Source organism: Mus musculus, chromosome 2, assembly GCF_000001635.26.
Source record: "Mus musculus strain C57BL/6J chromosome 2, GRCm38.p6 C57BL/6J".
Lineage (NCBI taxonomy): Eukaryota > Metazoa > Chordata > Mammalia > Rodentia > Muridae > Mus > Mus musculus.
Genome location: NC_000068.7, coordinates 55,010,564 through 55,022,638, shown reverse-complemented (window position 1 = coordinate 55,022,638; position 12,075 = coordinate 55,010,564). Strand labels below are relative to the sequence as shown.

General features: G+C 36.9%; 1 protein-coding gene across 8 annotated transcripts in view; it reads right to left on the bottom strand.

Annotated features, from left to right (window-relative positions):
- The window catches only part of Galnt13 (polypeptide N-acetylgalactosaminyltransferase 13), a 682,099-nt gene that overhangs the window by 95,671 nt on the left and 574,353 nt on the right, over nt 1–12,075 (bottom strand). The gene's annotated exons all lie outside the window — the stretch shown is intronic.

Here is a 12,075-nt window from a genome sequence, read left to right as displayed (position 1 = left end):
CCTCACGCCTGTGCTGTCTCTACACGCCTCCATGACGGCTGCTTAACTTGTCAGCTTTTTTGAGTTAAGCCTCAGAAAAATATATTCTTTTTCTTTTCTTCACTCTTTTTCTTTGAAATGCTGAGAAGAGCCTACATATGCTTTAAAACTTCCTAACTAACACTTTGGGCATCCTTTCTCTCTCTCTCTCTCTCTCTCTTTTTAAAGCTCAGTTCCCTGCCATGTGGCTGCCTTTCATCAGGTAGCCAACTTCTGTGACAGTTTGCCTTCTCCAATCTCTCACTCCCTGATGCTTTGAGATTTAGTTTGCCTTTTCAAGGCCTATAAACTATCCACAAACTTCCAATTGTGTCTTTTCCTTATCTTGGAAATTTCTTTTGTGGTTGTTCTTAAATTCTTTTATGAATAAGACTAAGAACACTAAAAGAAGACTCCGATTTTCTGTGTACCATATGAAGGATGTTAAGGAATAATCCAAAATTACTGATATTTCTTTCTGCATTTTGAGAAAATAAATCTGCCCCTGAAGCCTTAATCAGCATCACTTTGCATTCCTATCCTGAGAAAGTTCCACTCTGTTCTTAATCTAGATGAATTTCAAATTAGTGTAATGATGAATCTCACCCAATCTTACAGAATCTGGGAAATGTTGAATTAAGTCAAATATTTTTCTATTTTCTCTGAATTTAGATATCGTATTTTCATTCTATAAAATAATTCACATTAGAAAAGTCAGAAAATTTACAGACTTTAGAAAAAGTTGTCTGTAATGTTTATCAGAAGTAGACGTATATACTTTCCAGTGTTGCTAAAAACATCTCTTTATCCCAAGTACATGTGAATGACTTATGAAACATGATGCTAGGTGGCAGGTTTCCAACATGGTATGTGTTTCCCTATATTGCACATATACTGGGAACTGGGGCTCATCCGTTTTCATTCTCATGCAGTAAAGCAAACAGTTGATAAACTGATCTGTAGATACTCTGTCCATAGCCTAGAATTATAGCCCCAATATGATGTCTCTAGGGGAAATTAGCACTTAGCTAAAGCACAAACATATTGGAAAGAATTTTTTGTAATCATTTATCATTTAAAACTTATTTAAAATAACAGTTTTCCAATATTCAAATAGAAATGTAAGAACTGGCTTCATACCTTCATTTTTTTCCACCCAGAATCATACTATAAAGATGTCACAATAATTCTTCCAGAGATAGGAAACAGTGATCCCTATTGCTGGTAATAAAGGATGCAAAACTTTAATCATGCAGAAATTACCCCCACCCTCAGAGATTTTTTTCTCCTGAATTGTTTTTCATTTTGTCCCATATTTATGCTGCTGTCTCAGAATTGCTTGGTAATATTTTCTACAAAAAGACAATTAAATTTACAGCAATAATAAATAAAAAATAGTTTTTCTGTCAGATGATGGTTCTTCAGGCCTCTCCACATATATGAGATTAACTTCTATAGTGTTGACTCTATGTTTGTAACGTTCTTTGATCATCTGGATAATGCTTTAAAAATGTCCTGAGCTTCACAAATATATCCACACTCCTCCCCTTGCTTCATCACAAGACTCACATACAATGTGAGATTAGACGGCTAGGGGATCATGCAGTAGTAGTTTGCCATAATTCCCCAGGCTATTCCAAAATGGGTCCACAGGAAAGAAAGCAACCCATCAGCACCCCAATTAAATTCCAATACACAAAGTTTTCAATGAACTCCATGTAACCACATCCAGGAAAAGCCTTTTGTTCCTTCCTACCCTTTCACAGCAGCAGGTGACACAGGCCAACATTTCCCACTGGACAATCAGTTTTTCTTGGCTTCTGCAAAACTATACTCCACTGATACACTTTATATCTACAGCTACCTCTGATTTACTTTGATAGATTTACTTCTAGGCAGGAATTCTGAATACTATGCTGTGAGGTTCAATGCTGAAAGCCAGCTTTGTTTCAGAATAAATATAAACGTGTGGGAATCACTTTTAGGTCATTGGATCTAAATACTGTTCACATATACAAACATCTCACTCTTGTGTTGTTAACACTAATCCCCACTTGGCTGAAGATTTGTGAGTCTAATTGCCTATTTGATAGTGTCTTTGAATATCTGTGAAGGCAACAGAATAAATCCAACAATATTCTCGATTTAGCACAACCTAAAACAACTTTCTATTCATCTTCTCCTTTCAGCAAATGATGCTTCCATTCAATGAGTAATTAAAGCTAATGGTTAGAAATGTTTATGATTCTCTTTCCCTACGTCCCTTCTATTCACCCCACTTTCTGAAACCTCTTGGCTTTGTCTTACTACACATCCAAATAAAATATGCCATTTTCTCACTACTTTTCAATAAAATTCTACTTTTGACTGTGAGGTATTCTTCTAGTTGAATGACTTAGTTAAATACTATAAAACTTGAATTTACATATTATTCTGGAACATTTAAAAATTCTTATGAAGCTATAAAACAGTTTTTTTTTTTCAGGGCACATTTAGAGCTCACTCATGCATATCTACTGGATTAGATAGAATGGATATACTGTCCATGAGGATAAGGACATGAAAGACACAAATAAACAAGGGCAACTGCTCTTCCCTCATCCCTCACTTCATGTCTTAGCCACCTAGACCGTCATCAGTAAGCCCACTGGTTGCTTGTTTTACTCCCTTAACCAGAGAGTTATGTCTCAGCTTTATTTATTTACTTGTTTATTTATTTATTTGTCACAAAACCCTCCAGACTTGAACTGATCCACACTGTTTGTATCTCTGAGTTAGTAGCCTATACTCTTTTTTAAAAAGTGTTATTAGGTATTTATTTCATTTACATTTCCAATGCGATCCCAAAAGTCCCCCATATGCTCCCTCACCCACTCCCCCACTCCCCCACTCCCCCACTCCCACTTCTTGGCCCTGGCGTTCTCCTGTACTGAGGCATATAAAGTCTGCAAGACCAATGGGCCTCTCTTTCCACTGATGGCCGACTAGGCCATCTTCTGATACATATGCAGCTAGAGACATGAGCTCCGGGGGGTGGGGTGGGGTATTGGTTAGTTCATATTGTTGCTCCACCTATAGGGTTGCAGATCCCCCCCCCAGCTCCTTGGGTACTTTCTCTAGCTCCTCCATTGGGGGCCCTGTGATCCATCCAATAGCTGACTGTGAGTGAGCATCCACTTCTGTGTTTGCTAGGCCCTGGCATAGTCTCACAAGAGACAGCTATATCTGGATCCTTTCAGCAAAATCTTGCTAGTGTATGCAATGGTGTCAGCGTTTGGAAGCTGATTATGGGATGGATCCCCAGATATGGCAGCCTCTATGTGGTCCATCCTTTCGTCTCAGCTCCAAACTTTGTCTCTGTAACTCCTTCCATGCATTTTTTGTTCCCAAATCTAAGAAGGGGCAAAGTGTTCACACTTTGGTCTTCGTTCTTCTTGAGTTTCATGTGTTTCACAAATTGTATCTTATATCTTGGGTATTCTAAGTTTCTGGGCTAATATCCACTTATCAGTGAGTACATATTGTGTGAGTTCCTTTGTGATTGGGTTACCTCACTCAAGATGATGCCCTCCAGGTCCATCCGTTTGCCCAAGAATTTCATAAATTCATTCTTTTTAAAAGCTGAGTGGTACTCCATTGTGTAAATGTACCACATTTTCTGTATCCATTCCTCTGTTGAGGGGCACTGGGTTCTTTCCAGGTTCTGGCTATTATAAATAAGGCTGCTATGAACATAGTGGAGCATGTAATAAGCCTATATTCTTCCATAAGATTTCACAGCCACCATATTTATATGAGGCAATCTATAATAAATTCCCTGTCACATATCTACACATAGATCTCACTGGTTATAATCTTGGCTAATAACTACTTTGGTTTTTTTATACTGATATCGTTACACTTTTTAAGAAATAATTTTGTAATTTTGTTTACATATTTTAAAAGGCTTTCAATATGTTTAAATTACATAGGATAAAAGCAAGTTTCTTAGAACATCCTATGTGGCTTTGGATGATGTGTCTCTGTTTTCTGCCCTTGTATTAATCCCTCGAGTGTAAATTATGCCTACCTAGCTGCTATGAAATTAACTTGTGATATGCACTCCTCTCCAAATATATGTCTTGAAAATATAACCCCTAATATGATTACTTTTAGAAATAGGCAGGTTAGAAAGAAATCAAAATAAAATGTAATCATGCTAAAAGAACTCTATTCTAGCACTGGCTGACTGGATTTACATGCTTAAAAGGCATCCAGCATGTCAGAACTTCTGAGTCCTGTTAATCAGATTAATTATTTTGAGATACCAACTAAGGTGATTTCTCAAAAAATTAAGCACAAAGTTACACACACACACAGACAGAGAGAGAGAGAGAGAGAGAGAGAGAGAGAGAGAGAGAGAGAGAAATTGAGATTATGTATTTATGTATTCTGAAGAAAATCCATGTAAGCACATTAGGAAAAGCCTATAAGCACAATAAAAATCAAATTTATGTTGAATATTCCAATCCTGGACTTTCTAGGCTTCAAAACAGTGAAGAATACATTTCTGTTGTTTAATCTACCAAGTCTATGACACTGTTATGGTAATGTGAATAAATTAATACAACTTTTTTTTTCTTTTCTTCAGAAGTTTCAAGCATATCTTCATCTTATGGTTTGAATACTCTAAAAGTAGTGCATTACTGCATATGCCACCATTTGAGAAAAGCCTTCCTGAACAGTTTGGTCATAGCAGCCATCATCTTGTAGTAGATTTTAGCCTTACACTATTTTCTAAGCATTAGTTGCATGCCTTTTACATTTTAACTATTTATTTCTCACTCCTCAGGTATTCATGTACCTGCCACATTTAAACTCTATGAAAACTAGATACCATCTGGCAGGGTAACTGTGGTATTTCCAAAAGAATTCCTGGCGTACAGTCATGGTTTATAAATGTATATTGACTCAGAAACATCTAGAATGCATAATGAAAAGTCAGATATCCTCTCTGCCCCTGTTTATGAAAGATTCCTGAGACTTAAAGGATAGACATGACGTTGACATAGTATTTGACATCAGACTATGAGGAAATAAGGTGTCTGTTTGCCCTTAATTTTTAACGTGGTACTGCTAATGAGATGGAATATTTATGTGAGTATTGTTGATTTATATTTTCAGGATAACCTAGGCATATATATATTCTGTTTTCACTTTAGTTGAGAGAAATTAATGCTCCTAAGTCTAAATATTACTCAAGCCTACAGGTCAATGAGCAGGATTTTATCAGTCTTTCTAAATCATGTGTTCAGTCAAAGTACCACGATATCTCAAGTTCAGCCAAAGTGCCATGATATCTTCCCCAAAGTTCTGTGTGATTCACCTACATATTTAGTATCAGTTAAAATAAGTTATATATCAGGTGTTTACAGATCTCCAAGGAAAATGTATGTATGAAATATATTAAGCACATCTTCAAGATAATTAACTTAATGGACTCATAGTCTATAATAAGGGCTTTACAATTCTAGAATACAAGACAATAGCTTGTGGTGTAAAGCAAAGCCCGACTGAAGAAGGTTGAAGTTAACGGTGACTTCATAGTATCTTCTTGTTCCTGAGACTCTCTTACCACACAGACACACAGACAATTTGTAGGGTGTTAAATTGAGGAAGGAATGTCATGAGTCAACATTTTCTGTGAATTTTGTCTGCCATAGGGTTTATTCCAAAGACAATATGATGAGACAGATGTTAAATCCATTTTAGTAATGAGAAAACTAAGTCACATACAAATCAAATAAAGTATGTAATCTAATAACAAGACATATTTTGTAAGCTAGGATTTTCTTAATCTCCATTCCAGGCTAACTTTATCCAACTTCTTTCTTCTGACTTGGCATATGTCCAATGGCTAAAATTTTGATTTTAATAAAATAGTGATTTTAGATTCTCCAAGTTCCATTAATTCACTAGCTTTGGGTAGGTAACTAAGTTTCCAGTCCTAGAAATGATTGCCTTCATGGTTGCTGCCAAGATGCATGTGCCACTACTGTACCTTAGAGTTATTGTGGTACGCTGGTCATTGTTTTGATTCATAGGCATTATAACTGGGTAAGTTTGTTGGTTGCTTATTTCCATTGGAATTTTGCATGCAGTTTTCTGATATCATTAAAGCTAATTAATTATCCTTCTCCACACTGACAAGTGTAATTCTCATTAAAGTAATTTTTCTGTTCAACAGATGGAATAAACCATTACAGAAAAAACATAAACAATTAATCAAAATAGTGAATTGTGGAGCCCAGTTGTAATGGATATATATTCTATACCTAAAGTTCAGGAAACATATGAAAGATGTTAAAAAGATTGTAAGACCAACAGAAAAGGGACCTTAATATGAGCTTGTGTCTTGTAGTAATGACAGAAATTATACCAATAAAGTCTAATCAACATGACTGCTCAAACATGAACTTAGCAAGGAGAATATCAGAAGGCATGCTAACATGGACAGAGGAAAGCTCAGGGGGACTTTCTTTAGAAATGTCAAGCATAACTTCATCTTATCATTTGAAAACTCTGAAAGTCATACTTTGCTCCAAATGCCACCTTCTCAGAAAAGCCTACATAAAGAACTACAGGCAAGTAAGAAACGGTGAAAGGAAAAGAAATAGTCTTTCTCAGAGTGTAGCATGTCAATTATTTATCAATAACAAACTGATCTAAAACAAAAATGAAAAAATGAAAGTAACTTTATACAGAATGAGCAAGTTGTTTGGGGAAATATGTGCATACAAAAGCAATTAATTACATTAACATTCTATGAATTCAAAGGAGTTCAAGGAAGAGTCTCCAGGTAGGTTTGAAGAGTAGGAAGTAATGGGGAAATGAAGTAATTATACATAATCTCAAAATGAACTTAAGAAATTAAAAATATTTTATTTCAATCTACCAATAAGGATAGCAGTATCGGGGAAGCATCTGCCTCAATACCTTACACATTAAGATTGCCCTTCCTTCCTTTCATGTCACTTGCCACCTATTTCCTTTGGAGAAAGACTGATATATATATGTGGTTTTCAGTTCTGTCCCTTGGTTTCAGCATTGTATCGGGAGCTTTTGTGTCATCATCAGCTTTGTCTGAGAAAGGTTTATCTTTATATTGGCTAGTTTCCTATGAAAACAACTTCAGAGTTAAATATCAAAGAAAAGAATCTTCATGTGCGTTTCTCATTATATAGAAGCATTATTAATAAAGGGAAGTAGAACTTGATTGTTGTGTTTTATCTGACGGAAGAAGTACTTTTCACACACCTCAGCCCTTATATCGCTCACAGGGTTTTTCTTGTAATCAAAGAGAATTCACTGGAATCATAAAAAGCAACCAATCAATTGATCAAACAAACAAACAAACAAAACCCCTTTTAACTCTAAGAAAAACATCACCCCGCAAAAGACATTTTTGGACCAGTTCCAATACATTTATTGCCTATATTTATACGCTATTAAATGTTTTTCTCAATTAATCAACTGTTAGTCATTTTAATTAAGCATATTTTAAAAAACATTGTGAGAATATCCATTATCATAAATCATCATACTTCACTTTAACACTTAGTTTTTACCCAGGCTTCCCATTCTCTATCAAATTTTTTCACCCTTAACTGATTTTATTCCATAAATTACTGTTTAGACAACTCTTAATCCATGTATGTCACTTAAATTATGACATAGATAATCTTCTCTCTCTATTCTTGTTTCAGTATGGTAATCGACAAGGTCATAAATATTGTCTCAATTTTTAAATGTATAGCAGTATTGGATATCTTCCAGATTGCTTGATTCTCGGTCCCTGCCAAATGATTCTATTTGTGTCTTCACTAGAAAAGTTGAGAACATAGAACTGTCCAAAATAAGGGAAAAGAAATTTAGCTATTTAATTACATTTTACTTTGGAAACCGAATGATTTATAATATTAAACAAGCAATAAAAACTTCTTATTTAATAGTAAGAATTAGGATCCTCATGATGTGTCTCGATTGTGATATGGGAAGATGTATATCCACATGTGCTTGTACAAACACATACATAGACACACATACTCATCCGTTTAACTAGTTATTGTCACAATTATATTTAATTCTGTTTCACTAATTTACGAATGATTTGCTGACATCTATTTTTTCTTAATTCATTTTGGTTTTGTTTATTATTATTACGAGTAGGTTCTCTAACTAAAGAGAAGACTGATGGAGCTGTATGCTTCATTCACACCCAACAGTTAAATTATTTCAGAAAAAGAATTCAAAATACATATTTACATGTTTTATATGACCAGAAGCTGGAAACAACCCAGATGTCCCAAAAATGAAGAATTGAAATAGAAATGTGGTTCACTTACACAATGGAATACTATTCAGCTATTCAATATGAGGACATCGTGAGTTTTTCAGGCAAGTGGATGGAGCTAGAAGATATCATCCTGAATGAAGTAACTCAGACCCAAAAGGATATGCATAGTATATACTCACTAATAAGTAGATATTAGACAAAAAAGTACAGAATATTTAGGATACAATTTGCAGACCTCAAGAAGGTTAACAAGCAGATCTTAGCCATTCTGACTGGTGTGAGGTGGAATCTTAGGGTTGTTTTGATTTGCATTTCCCAGATGATTAAGGATGTTGGACATTTCTTTCTTTTTTTTTTTTTTTTTTCTCATTTAAAAATCTCAGGTGATGGCAGATACTGGCAAGGCTGTGGAGAAAGGGAACACTCCTCCATTGCTGGTGGGATTGCAAGCTGCTACAACCACTCTGTAATAATGGCACATGCTCCACTTTGTTCATAGCAACCTTATATAAATTAGCCAGAAGCTGGAAAGAACCCAGATATCCCTCAACAGAGGAATGGATACAGAAAATGTAGTACATTTACACAATGGAGTACTTCTCAGCTATTACAAACATTGAATTTATGAAATTCTTAGGCAAATTGATGAATCTGGAGTGTATTATCCTGAGTGAGGTAACTCAGTCACAAAAGAACACACATGATATGTACTCACTGATAAGTATATATTAGCCCAGAAGTTCAGAATACCCAAGACACAAAGCACAAACCACTTGAAACTCAAAAAGAAGGAAGACCAAACTGTTGATATTTCAATCCTTCTTAGAAGCAGGAACAAAATAACCATGGAAGGAGTTACAGAGACAAAGTGTAGAGCAGTGACTGAAGGAGAGACCATCCAGAGACTGCCCTACCTAGGGATCCATCCCATATACAATCACTAAACCCAGACACTATTATGAATGCCAACAAGTGCTTGCTGACAGGAGCATGACATAGCTGTCTCCTGAGAGGCCCTGTCAATGCATGGCAAATACAGAAGTGGATGCTCAAAGCCATCTATTGGATTGAGCACAAGTTCCCCAATGAAGGAGCTAGAGAAATGACTCAAGAAGCTGAAGGAGTTTGCAGCCCCATAGGAGGAGCAACAATATGAACTATGAACTAACCAATTCCCTCAGAGTTCCCAGGGACTAAACCTCCAACCAAAGAGTATGGTGGGATTCATGGCTCCAGCTGCATATGTAGCAGAGGGTGGCCTAGTTAGTCATCAGTGGAAGTAGCAGCCCTTGGTCCTGTGAAAGCACTATGCCCCAGTGTAGGGGAATGCCAGGGCCAGGAAGCAGGAGTAGGTGTGGTGGTGAGCAGCAGAAGGAGGGAGGGGTTGCGGGGAGGTTCGGAGGGGAAACCAGGAAAGGGGATAACATTTGAAATGCAAATAAAGAAAATATCTAATTAAAAAAAGAAAAAAAAAAACAAACAGAAGGGTTCAACTGAGGATGCTTCAATCCATCTTGGGAACGAGGAACAAGTAGAAAATAATCATGGGATGCAGAGGGAGGGGTGTGGGTGGAAGAGGGAAGGGAAAATTGGAACATGGTTAGCTATGATGGGAGGAGACAAGAGAGAAGCCCTAAGGACCAGTAGAATGAATGGAAATATGCAACCTTGGGGGTTACTCTCTAGAAAGTACCAGAGAGAGAATCTCAGGACTCAAATGGAGGGACCTTTAATGAAATGCCTTACACTTGGGAGAGGGAACTTGTAGAGTCCACCTCCAGTAGAAAGACAGGGCATCAACTGGAGGGATGAGGTTGCCTTCCCACAGTCAAATATTCTGACCCAGAATTGTTCCTCTCTAAAAGAGTTGCAGGGACAAAAATGGAGAAGAGATTGAGGAAAAGCAGGTCCAGTGATGTACCCAACTTGGGATCCATCTAAGAAGAAACTCTAAGGCCTGACACTGTTGCTGATGCTATGGTGTACTTACAAACAGGAGCCTAGCATGGCTTTTCTTTGAGAAGCCCAAGAAGCAGCTGACTGAGGTGCATGCAGATACTTACACCCAAACATTGGACTGAAGTTGGGAACCCTGTGGTTAAGTTAGAGAAACACTAGAAGAAGCTGAGAATGAGGAATACCCCCGAGGAAGACCAGCAGTTTCAACTAACCTGAACCTCGGAGAACTCTCAGACACTGAGCCACCAACCAGGCAGAATACACGAGCTCATCCATGGCTCCCCAACACATATACAGCAGAGGACTGCTGGGTCTGGCCTCAGTGGGAGAAGAAGGAGTAACCTTCAAGAGATTTGAGGCCCCAGGGAATGGGGATGCCTGGAGAGAGGGCATCCTCTTGGAGGCAGGGATAGGGGAGGATGAATGGGATGAGGAACTGTGGGAGGGGACACTGGGAGGGGGACAATGTCTGGACTGTACAAAAGAAAAGAAATAATATTTTTCCTTTTTTAAATTGGTTATTTTATTTATTTACATTTCAAATGTTATCTCCCTTCACAGTTTCCCCTCAACAAACACCCTATCCTGTCCCTTTCTCCTGATCCTCTATGAGGGTGCTACCCTACCCACCTATTCCTACTGCAGTGCCCTAGCACTCCCCTAAGCTGGGTCATCGAGCCTCCACAGGACCAAGAGGTTCCCCTCCTATTGATGCCAGATAAGACCATCCTCTGCTACATATGCAGCTTGAGCTATGGGTCCCTCATGTGTACTCTTTGGTTGGTGGCTTAGTCCCTGGGAGCTTTGGAGAGGGGGTCTGGTTGGTTGATACTGTTGTAAACCCCTTCAGCTCCTTCAGTCTTTCCCCTAATTCCTCCATTAAGGTCCCCATGTCAGTTTGATGGTTGTCTGCATGCATGTGTATCTGTATTTGTCAGACTCTGTCAGAGCCTCTCAAGGGACAGCTCTTCCAGGCTCCTGTCAGCAAGTGCTTCTTGGCATCAACAATAGTGTCTAGGTTTGGTGGCTGCAGATGGGATCTAGAAAACTTTTCAATCAACTTGCTATGCATACCTATAATATAAAAGTTAATAGTATAGATTAAAGTGCATTTGTGATATAAATGGTATATTTTAGTATAAGATTAAAGTAAAAACATCCTCTCTTTTAAAGCTTTTGCCATTTATATAGAAAGTAAACTATTTTCCCTTTAGTCTTTATTAGTGGAATAACTGAATTCTCTAGTCATTTTTTTTAAACTTAAGGTTATGATTGGGAAGGTTAATTCAATTGCTAATTATATTCAACTACTGATTATGACTTGCTTAATTGAAAAATATGTCTACTCTTAAATCCAATAAAACAAACACATAGTAACATATTTGCTAAGAGTATTTTGGGACTATAGTAAATGAAAAATAGCACCTCTAGAAAGACTGTTTTCTTTGTTTTTTTATTAAACCTATTTCAAATGAATGCAATTGAGAATTAAAAGGAAATTTCAGCAACTAAATTGAGTTTTGTATTACATATATGAATTAAAGGGTGTTGAATTAGATTATTTAGGAGTTTGTAAAATGACATTCAGTTTTATGTTTTTTTTATAAATGGAACAGATTTTCATTTAAAAGGCACTCCATGAAAAACAGCATTTTTACACAGAGTAGAACTTGCTTGTATGTGACATAGAGAATAAAAGTTATGATTACAAAATAGATTGTATATCAAAAAGAGAAGATTGGAAAATGACCAGAAACTAAAAA